Raw genomic sequence first — 12,208 nt, 5'->3', positions numbered from 1 at the left:
TAGTCATGCAAGTCTATCACCGTAAATCATACCTCCTATCCACTGTGTCCACCCTCCTCCTCCTATCAGTCCTCTGTCAGACAGGAGGATCCAAATACTTTATATTTGAGCTGTCTCATGTTGCATTGTTAAACAGAGGATGAAGTTCCTGATACTCCGTCACCCACCACAATCAAAAGTTGAAGACATTGAAAAAATGAGGTTTTAAAAAAGAAAGCATGCATGTGAACAGAAAGAAGTGGCCTAATGTGTCCAGTTTTGTCATTATCCTGCAGCCTTCTCCTAAAACCAGAGCAAATATTTTCACTCATCAGCCTCTCAGATGCTTTAATGAAGTGATTATCTGATCAGCATGAATAACAACATGAGATGTATGCAGTAGGGCTGTCAGTTTTTAGAAAAATGAGGTTCGAACGATTATTGAATGACCCGTAATTCGTTCGGATATATTCGAATATTACCCCAACCCCCCCCCCCCACCCACCCACCCGCCCCCGCTCTGCCGCCGCCGCAGCACACACAGTCGCGGTGTTTTATTTTGAAAATTGACCGGATACTCTCGTTGTTTCATGTTTGACTTCCTGCCCAGCTTGATGCGAGTGCTCGCGGCTCTCACACAAAATAGACCAGACGCTGCACGCCGCGAGCCGGCGGCGGAGGTGCACGCCGCGACACCACACCAGCGGTTAATATGGGCACAGAAAGTAAACTGGCTCCGTTTCTCGGCTGTTCGCGGCCCTTCTGCGTCCGGTGGAAGTTCTGCGGCGCTATGCAGGCGCTGGGCACTGCAGCCAAAGACGGTAAATAGAGTATCTTTGCTGCAGCCTGCATATCGAGCAGGTCATTACTGCTCGAATACGAACTTTTCCCCCCCACATTCGAACGAATATTCGAATGTCGAATAAAAAGTGACAGCCCTAGTATGCAGGCACTAAAATCTTCAGCAGCATTTCACCCTAAAGCGGTGTTGCCTTACAATGCACACATAGGCCCAATTCCGATTCTATTTTTTCATCCCTACCCCTACCCCTAGCCCTTAACCCTTGCCCTTGAAACGGAGCTACAAGGAGTAGGGTTGAAAGTCAACCCCTACGAATTGGGACACCACTTCAACAATCACATACGTCATCAGTCGTCTCTGCTGGCTTTCACATAAGCAGACAATCCTCTATTCGGAACCACGTTAACTTAATAAAATAAAATAAAATTTAATGAAGACTGATCGGTTCATTGTAAAACATTTATTTATTGATGTAATTGTGGTGATTTCTGTATAGGCTACAGAGCCCCCAGGCAGTGCTGCTTCTGTGTCCAAAACACATGAAGCTTCACTTTTAATTCAAACAAATGAATGCGACAATTGTTACATTTCATCAATGAGACTAGCATTTATCTCCTGAAAAGAATGTAACTACGCGGCGGTAAACCTTTAAAACCCTGCGGGTAAGTTAATTAGCGGTCGTCTTTTCTACCGGGACGAGGTCGGGTGGTTGGCCGGCTGACGAGCTCTCCGGACGGGGTGGTGTCTCCGTGACGGGAGCGTGCCTATGTTCCCACAGCCCTATGTTCCCACAGCCCTATGTTCCCACGGCCCTATGTTCCCACAGTTCTAAGGTTTTCCTCAAAATTAGGCCCTATGTTCCCACTGGACTCTCTCTACCTATCTGGACTGATCTATCTGGCCTGTCTAGCCTCTACCGGGTCTTTTTACTAAACTTAACCAACTCTTTTCTTCATTGCCTAAACCCAACCAATGGTGGGACCAAAGGGCTGTGGGAACATAGGGCCTAATTTTCAGTGACAACAAAAGTTAGAAATGTGGGAACATAGGGCTGTGGGAACATAGGAATGACCCCTCCGTGACGAGCCGCTGATCTGCTCCACAGGTGGAGGCTCCAACGTGGAGCTTCACTTCTCCGAAAAACATCGGAGCAAACGTCTAAACAGCCTCATGTGGATAAACCGGCCGCACATTGGGGATCTAAACAGCTACTTTCTCGCGTGAAAAAATATTAAAACTTAACAAAACGACGTAATAACAGCGCTACAGTGAGAAATAAAACAGCTGCCGGTTGCCGCAAGATGCATTCTGGGAAACTTGCCATAGCCCTCGGTCCGTAGTGTGCCCCTGAAAAATCTCTGTTTTGAGGGCGAGATAGCCCTACCACTTCCCCCTAACCCTCGTCTGAACCAGAATTGGGACACCCCTACCACTTCACGTGAACGCGCAAAACGAAGGGTTAGGGCCAAGGGCTAGGGCTAAGGGGAGAATCGGAATTCGGCCATAGATTGTTTAGTTCAATCCTTCAATTCACACTGCTTATCTGTGCTAGAAAACAGTGGCCCCTATAAAAACTCACCTTAGCTCCTCTGTCAGATCATCCCCCTCGTTAAACGATTCTATTCATTGCTTTCGGCGTAAATATCGGAAGGCAGAGTGTCAGTGGAAGTCCACTGGCCTCCAAGTATAGGCTTCATTGCAAAGACCTCCTAACTGAATTAAATGACATGATTAAAGATGCAAGGGATTTGTACTTTGCCAATCTTATTGCAACTAGTACACACAATCCCAAAGTCCTATTTTACACTATTAATAACATTGTCTCTCCTGCACCTTCTGATGTGCCCATTCTGTCAAATAAGGACTGTAGTCACTTCCTCTCCTTTTTTGTAGACGTGATAAATAATGTCAGGGATAGCATTACACCCTCCTCCGATCCTCTCTCCAGTCATCCAGTTTTGATTCCAGATCGATTTTGGATGCCTTCACCCCCATTTCCCTGCAACGCCTCAGTGATCTATTTGGCAGCCTAAACTCCTCAACCAGTTCAGTTGATATCATACCTACATCTGGTATGATATCAGTAAAATACGCTCTTTGATTATAAATCAGGTGTAGGTTCTATATTTATACTGTGAAAGTATCAAAGCCTCAGTTAGCAGACAAATGCGCACGGCCTGTATTCAGAAATCGAGCCTTAAAATGAGCTGAGGCACTTCTGTAACTTTGCGATGTCACAGTGAGGCAGCTATGCCCCAAGCCACACCCACCCAGACCCAACATTCAACTTTGTACTCTTTAGTTTGTATGAGTGTTTACTTAAAAGCTGCTCTTCTTTTAATCAGTCATCCAATCAGTCTGTTCAAATAGCTCCATAAGGAACCTTGTTTCTGAAATCAGGAGCATCTCAGCGTAAAGGACGCATTGACAAGTGTCTGTCTCTCTCTCTCTCTCTCTCTCTCTCTCTCTGTCTGTCCGTCTCTCTTTTTTTTCTGTGATGAGAGATGCTGAGTATAGGCTTTCACTATCTGATGCAGAGGCTGTTGTGGTTGGCTAAGAGAGATGATATTTTGTTTGTTTTTTGTTTGGCTGCGTGACGACGACCACGATTAATAAGTAAATAAATAAATAAAGCGGATCATCACAACGGCACAGTGCGTAGTCTCAACACAGCAGTGACATGCAGTCATCCACCCTCACAGTCCTGCTCTTGGGACACCCGCGGCTGCTTTTTAGTCCCAGTTCATCCCTGCTGTGTTAATTCAGGTCGAGTTTCCATTACGTGTGCCAACAGCCTATGATCTGATGTCAGATGTGACGGGACAATCTATATAGATATAAATTCACGTGTTGATTACATTAGTTGCATTAAAGCAGAAGTAAGCGATCCGGTCGTTTTGGCTAACTTCTTGTCAGCCGATGGAGTTAGCAGCCCCCGCCCTCGTCATGGATCTATTGGTCCTCGTCCCTACGTCCCTACGTCACCACATTCACGCGCATCCCTTGGCTGCACACACAGCCCTTCATGCCGTTCTCTCTCCTCATTGGATAAAGGTTGTAGTATACAAGACGTTTTCTCCTCGGCTTACAGCAGAGCAGAGTGACTGACAGACCCGTGTTTCGGACCAAACACTCTATGTAAGTGATTTAAGACTTATATTAACACAAACATTCCGCTTACTTGTGCTTTAAATAGTGTTTTTTGTAATTATTTATTGCATCTAAATGTGCCTGGAACTATGGAAACCGGCCTGTGAGGTCTTGGTGACGTGTGCTCACTGCACGCCAGTCAGCCAATCTACCATTGCGCCGGCTGCGCTTCGCCTTGCGCCGAGAGTAGACCAGGTTGGAGCTGGCGGGCTTTCGGCGCGGCTTTTCGACACAAAACTTCCACTGTGCCAAGCTGAATCTGTGACACCTCCCCCTGCTGCGCCGCCACACCCATCTCGGCGCACCGCGGGCTACTAAATTGCCAAACTGACCGTGCACCGGGCTGCGCTGGTCGAAACTTGCACTGCGCCGCCTGCGCCACCTTGCGCCGCACCACGAAACTAGGGCCTTCCTAGAAAAATAACAACATTGTATCGAACTGAAACAGAAACTGTGAAACTAAAACTATTAAATTATTATTTATTTTATTCATATTTCCCTATATCCCACTGAAAACATGTATTTCTTTTCAATGGAATAATTATTCACCATTTTATTATACTTCTTAATTTCACATTTCATGTAATGATTAAATCAGTGTTTTTACATACTCACTGGTCCCAGTTGTATTATGCTGCTTTCAGTTGAGGTCAACGCATATGACATTAAACAGAGGTTTATGTGATTCAAATATTATCCAGGTGTTCATCTGTGAAGGAGTGTCTTTGATGCCTCTACAACACAGAAACTCTCTCATTTCTGTACTAACGAATAATAGACTTTCACTTATATGTGTCCTGACCAAGTTTTATGATGCAATATTCATTTTAATTCTACTTTTTCCTCCACCCTACAACTTAAAGTGTATACTTTATATCTTAGATTAGTAAAACTGTTACAGATGTGCTTTTAGAGTTAAACAATTCATTTTTTTTCCAGAATATTTTCTGGAATGTAATCTGGAGATGGATTCACGGCAGACATGTTGTAGTAGACACTCAACATTAATAAAAACACAAATGACAGCAGGTTTCTCACATTGTCAATTTTCTTTCAATGTACGTAAATAACACATTGCTCACCAATGACTATCAAAAGAAATATATTTCTTCAACCTCTTGTTTAGTGATGGTAAACTCGATTCCTTTTACTGACTCGAGTCTGTATGAGTCACTCACTAAATGAGTCGGTTTTCGAGTGTCTTGAGTCAGTAAAAAAAAAAAAAAATGTTATTTTATATATCAAAATCTATAATTTTCTAAATGTCAATTAATAACGTGCTGGGGGCGGAACTGCAGAAGAGAGACAGCAACATGCTTGTGGTTTATTTTCTGAAGAGACAGTGGAAGTGGCCCAAAAAAATATACTATATTACCGGTATTAGGCTATTATTTCACGTCCGTCATCTCTGTCAGTCAGACCCTCCCCTTGCACCCTCTCTCTCACACACACACACACACACACACACACTGACACAATACACAGGCACATGGACCAGTTGCGCTTTAACAGTAATAAACAAATGCGCTAAATCATATTAGCAACTGTTCAATGCTCATGTGCCTAAAACTGGTCTTTTGTTTATAACCTGCAAAACAAATATATGTCCCATCAGCCTCAGTTGTACTAATTAACAAATGTTAGCTGTCAGGGTCATGGGAAGGCAGACCCAAGTTCAGACTGAGAACAAACAAAACAGGTTCATTGTAACATGTCATGGGGAGCAACAGTGAATGGACGCAGACGATCGGACAAGGTCAGTGGGAAAACACACAGGTTAAATACACAAGGGAATGAGACACAGGTTGTTAAATCAACAGCAGTAAGACACATTTGGTAATCAAACAGGTGGGGAACTTAACAGGAAGACAGAGGTAGGACACATACATGACTCATATCATCATTTAAGGATGGCACCATGGCCTGGACAAATTCAAATATCTGAACACTTCCTGTATCTGGCTCTCTACAGCGTGCCAAGTATGCATCAGAGCGATGAGATGAAACAGATGAGATGACGTGACACAGCATAACCTGCCACCACATGAGTTTTTCTTTTTCTATTGGCAGATAGCATCTGTTGATTCTCAAATAATAGCCTGTTTGAGTTTTTTTCAGGAAGAACCACACCCATACAGTTACTGCGAGTGTGATAAGCCAAACCATCCTAAACAACTTGTTCAACCTGCAGAGAGGTAAACAAAAGGAAGGAGATACTGTAATGTGATAACGGACCAGAGCAGAGGTCTGCTGCTCCCTTCCGTCTAACTCATACTATCCCAATGACTTGGTTCATTTTTGACTTCTTCTGACACAATTCTTCAATATCTCAGGATGAATAATTCCCCCTGACTCTTACTCTTACTGGCAAAGTGAATGACATGCCAGTTCACCCTGATTTACACATGAATTTATTAGACTAATATTTGCGCAAGATAAAGATGGAAGCCTGAGCGTTACCTTTGCGAGCGTGTTGCCATATTGATGTTAGCGTTTGACTCAAGTCACTGGCTCCAGAATAGTCCCTATAAAAGTTACATCAATGTTACACTTTTTACAACAGACTTAAGATTTAGACAAGTGGAGGCTGCAAAAGCTTTTTTTATTTTTTACCACATCTAGATAGCACTGAACTACACATGCTGTCAAACACATAATGTTTTGACATCTTTGAATAAAGCACTTCATGATGGTGGTTGAATGAATTAACATTAACTCAGTGGATTAGACCGCAGAGCATTCATATTTCTCTTGTCGAGGCCTGACGGCTGTCTCAGGTAAACATTCATACCAGGAAATCAAACCAGACATTCATCAGTGAAGTCATTTGAGACACACATCATTGTGTGTTTTGCCTCAGCATATTATTTTTTTCCATCAAGTTCCGTCCCACTGTCCCATAGTGAAGGAGGCAGAAGGGCCCGACTCTTCCTCTGAGACACATCCATCAATCATGTAGGGGGAATTGCCCAAGTCCAGCAGGAGAACCAGCCGTTCTCAATTCAGTGTTTCCCACACATTCATTTGTGCGGCCCGCCACAAAAGACTTACGCCCGCCACAAATAAATCCCCCCGTCCCCCGTCAGACGATCGTTCCGTTCATTCACCTCCGCATAGCGCTGCTCCGTATTGACATTCCCTCACACACACACACAGAGAAGCGTTCTGCATACAGCATGTGCGGGGTTGAAGCGAAACTTATGCGGTCCACTGAAAACCCCTTCATTTCTTTCTGCCTCACCAAATGGCACCAATAAGACTGCTTCACTATTGTCTTTTCATAAGTGACATGGTGGTGATGGTGTGTGAAGAGTCAACAAGTTCCTCGCCAGCTAGGAGGCTTCCCATGACAGACATGGTGTGATTAATGTAATCACAGTGTGATATCTTGTTGGACACACCTATCTCCGTGGAGAGGACATGCAGGAAAGCAGACATGCGGGCAACAGAGGCCTGCATGTGTGAGTAACATAACAAATTGAGCTTCATTTACTTATTCATTTTATATACTGTTTGAGGCAGATGAGTGCCTGGGTGAGTGAGGCTGAGAGAGCTGAGGGAGAGATGGACTTAAGATTTATGAAAGTTATGGTCTGGTCTTGTTTGGTGGTGGGGTTAGGGATATCTATGTCCATTGTGATAGCCAGGTGGTCAGAGATACAGTATGCAGGTTGTGGCTGGTTAACTGTTGGATGTTGAGATAAGTGGAGCAGACCAAGTCCAAAATGTGACCACGGCTGTGTGTTGGGAATTTGATATGTTGGGTATGTCCTATGGTTCAGTATGAACAAAAAGAACTCATGACTGACGGCTAAATGAAAAACAGTGTCAGTGGTGTGTATCCTACTGTAGAAAGCTGTCTTATAGAACATCTGATAATACCAGTGAATGGTGAACATGTATGAATGTAAACCTTCAGCAGGAGGTTGGAAGCAGCTCATAGTCCATGTAAAATTCCAGGAAAGATGGTTGACACTTAATGACACTTAATAAAACAACAAAGATAAAAGGTGTTACAACCATCCCCACCCCTGTCCGTCACTGCTTAGCTGTATCAGCATGGTGGTTTGAAATGAACCTGCTCTTCCATCTAATAGGCTACAAGTTACCTAATTAAAACCTCAACAGTATTGATACTAGTCAAAATTAAGGCTACACATGATATTGACCACATAACTCTAATGTTATCCCCTATTGGTCAAAGTGATGCTGTTACAACCAGGGGATAACACCTCAGATATGTCCTCAACCTGTCTTGATTGAGCTCACACCTGAACTTAGATCTATATGGGTGGAATTAGGTGGAAGTGGAACTACGTGGAGGGGAGGGTTGAAGAGTTGCCATGTATTTCACAAAAGTGAGTACACCCCTCACATTTTTGTAAATATTTCATTATATCTTTTCATGGGACAACACTGAAGATATGACACTTTGATACAATGTAAAGTAGTCAGTGTACTGCTTGTGTAACAGTGTAAATTTGCTGTCCCCTCAAAATAACTCAACACACAGCCATTAATGTCTGAACCACTGGAGTACGTAAATATGTCCAAACTGTGCCCAACGTGTCAATTTTTTGTGTGGCTACCTTTTTTTTTCCCAACACTGCCTTAACTATCTTGGACATGGAGTTTACTAGAGCTTCACAGGTTGCCAGGGTTGACCCCCCACCCCTTCAACCTCTGTAGCATTGCAATGTCAAAAATATTGACACTTTGGACACAATTTGGACATTTCACTTTTGTTGCCAGCAGTTCAGATATTAATGGCTGTGTGTTGAGTTATTTTGAGGGGACAGGTAATTTACACTGTTATACAAGCTGCGCACACTGATTACTTTCCATTGTATCAAAGTGACATATCTTCAGTGTTGTGAGTGGACATATAATGTTATAGCCTTGATAACAGTTAAACGTTATTTCAGTTACATACGAGGGCCACAATCACACACAATATAACAAACACATCTTAATATAAATTTATTTCATATAGCCTACTGCAATAATACACAAAAAATATGCATTAAAACCTCAACAAATAACTTAAAATTTCTAAATTCTAACCATTAGACGAGGTGCGCCATGTTTTGATGTTGTCATGACGTCAAGTTGGAAAGTCGGAGCTCTGAATTGATACCCGAGTTTCCCACCTGTAATTTCTGAGTTCCACGCCGTTCAATTCATTTTTTACAACTCAGAGCTTGTTTGTTTCTGACTTCCGAGTTGTTTTGAATGCAGCATAAATACACAAGGGAACAAGACACAGGTGGTGCTGGGTATCACAAGCAGGAGAACACAGGAAGACAAGAAATTAAACTTAAGAATAAAACAGGAACTCCACAGAGAATGAAAGACAGCAACCAAAACACATAGGAAGACAGAACACTGAACTTCAAAGTAAAACAGGAAATAACTACACAAAAGAACCCACGAAGGACATGACACTTTTGTTTTTTTGTACTTTTGGTTCTGCATCCAACATGACACGCACACACACCATAACCTCTCAACCACATTAACACAACTGATAACTCTTAAAACTTCATCTCTTGTTTTAATAAATTATTTTATTTACTGGCATTTTGGCAGTTGTTCGGTCATTGTGACAAATTCCCAAAGAAGAAAGACTTGCATAATGCTGCTTCACCTTAACCATTACCCAAAGACTGCAAGGAAAGGTTGTCAACTGTTTTATGGACATTAAGACATTTATATGAATTGGAGTTTAGAGCTCCAAATGATCATGACAGTATGACCCAAGAACCAAATGAACAAAATGAGCAGTACTGTACTAATGTGTTATACATTGCACTGATGTAACTTGTTTGGGGCTGGTTAAAGTAGCACTATCGCAAATTGCAATTCATTGTTTGGCCACAAGATGGGGCCAGTGGTGCAGCGTATCAGATATAAACAATCCTCATCCTCTTTACATAGTGTGCCGTTCAGGAGGTGGGGCTGAGCGCTGGGCCGGCTTGTCTCATAACAAAAAGTAATTCTGCATTTGCTGCACAGGAACTACACCATTGGCTATATTGTGTGAAGATAGTTATGGCTCCCCTGGACCTATTTATTGCATATTTCAGTTTTTTTTTTTTTTTTTTTTGCTAATACTGCTGTATTTGTGATAGTGCTACTTTAAGTGCATGTTGAAATACATCACACAGAATATAAAATAAAATCAAAAATGAATTAAAAAATATACTGTATAAAGATTCAGTATTAGGCTATACAAAGAAACTAAATTAACTCTGTTTTGATAAAAAACCAAGACATTCCTCACTTTCTTACACATTACAAAAACTTGTATATTCTGAGTTACAAAATATTTTAATTGTCACATAAAAAATGACAAACAAAACCATGATCTTTCCCCACACTTATTCATTAATGAAATAGTTGTCTTTGAATATTTTTGAACATTCTCAACAAAATGTATTTGCCATTGCAGTTTGGTTGTATGGGACTATATGGAGGAAGTTAAAAAATGATGCTGCTCATATTAATACAATTAATTTTTTTTTTTACAATCTGGACCTTATTTCTAGCATAACATACGATCATTTACTCACCCAGATAACTTTGGTGTCATTACAAGTCGTTCCGATGAAATTAGATCCAGCCGAGAGCCGCGTATATCCGTATAATGCAAGTGCAGGGCAGCCGAATGCAGCCTCTAAATGACACATTATCTGCCACGATTCGTTCATTTCACCAATATTTTCTTATGATATGCTAGTGCTGTTCCCCTCTGAGTCTGGGGTTAGCTGTTATTAACATCCAGGGTCTGTAGGTTGACCTATAGCCTCTGACCTGGATGATATCATCTCTGAACGCTGCGCGGCTTGTTTACTTTAACGTTGCTACTGCTTGTCCGTTTCTGCTGTTTCCGAATTGTCAGAACAAAATGACCAGCTGGACGAAGTTCAGCTTCCACAGGCTTCCTCTCCGCAACCTAGATTCACTAAAGCTCTGGTTAGATGCGTTAAAAATGAACCCGAATGCTGAAGCGGAATGATTATTATCAGAATGAGCTGTGCGGCGCTCAGAGATGATATAATCTAGGTCAGAGGTTAGCAGGGTTGGGGAGTAACGGATTACATTGCTGGTAATGTTGGGGATGGCCAGCATATTCCTCTTCAACGTACGGCCTCTGGTAAACAACATGAATAAACTGCGACAGGATCACGTTTTTAAAAGGATCCTGGACTGTCATGTTTATAATAAGCATGGTTTAACAGCAATGTCACGCTGTTTCCAAAATGACACCGACTTCAGCAGAGAAGTGAGTTTAAGTAAATTTTTCAGAGTTAGCCTACAGATTTAACAGTGGCTCCTCCTGTTATTACTTTGTTTCCAAATATCAACATGTTGCTTGCCCTACACTCACAAACAAAACCTATTTTAAACCATGTATTTTTTCAAAGGTATGCTGCATATTATGAGAGGTTGAGGGGCTGTAGCCTGGACTGTAGAGCAGAGAAAGCTGCTCATGTTTAATATAGCCTAGGTCTACTAATTTAATGTGATTAGCTATTTAAAAAAATAATTTAAATATGGCTGGATGATCAACAACAAATTTAAATGTGGTTTGACAAATTCAAACACATATTTATTAATGCTTTAGTTTAAAGGAGCCACAGTAGCCTATAAGTTCATGTGTCGAGATCATTCTTTAAAGCAAATTCAGTGCCAGTTAAAGGTGCTAAGGCCGGCAATTTTGAAGTAATCTAAAAGTAATCCAGAAAGTATTCAGATTACATTACTTTAGTTGAGTAATCCAAATACATTACAGATTACATTTTAGGACATGTAATCAGTAATCGGTAGGGGAATACATTTTAAAAGTAACCCTCCCAACACTGGAGGTTAGTAGGTCAACCTACAGACCACGGATGTTGATAACAGCTAACCCCGGACTCGGAGGGGAATAGCACTAGTGTATCATAACATTTTGGGGAAATAAAAGAGTTTCATGGCGGATAATGTGTTATTTAGAGGCTGCATTCCGCTGCCCTGTAGACTCGCATATGGATATGCGGTTCTCGGCTGGATCTAATTTCGTCGGAATTACTTGTAATGACACCAAATTTATCTGGGTGAGTAAATGATCATAATTTATGCTAGAAATAAGGTCCAGATTGTAAAGAAAATGGCAATTCCCCTTCAACAGAAAGAGAAAGGCAAAAATTACCATCCTTTATAAAAATGGATATTCTTTGTCTTGTGAAGTTCCTCAATAACTTTATATTCATGTGTTCCAGGATGATTTCCAGT

Source organism: Trachurus trachurus (assembly GCF_905171665.1).
Source record: "Trachurus trachurus genome assembly, chromosome: 11".
NCBI lineage: Eukaryota > Metazoa > Chordata > Actinopteri > Carangiformes > Carangidae > Trachurus > Trachurus trachurus.
Note: the sequence above shows the minus strand (reverse complement) of the source record.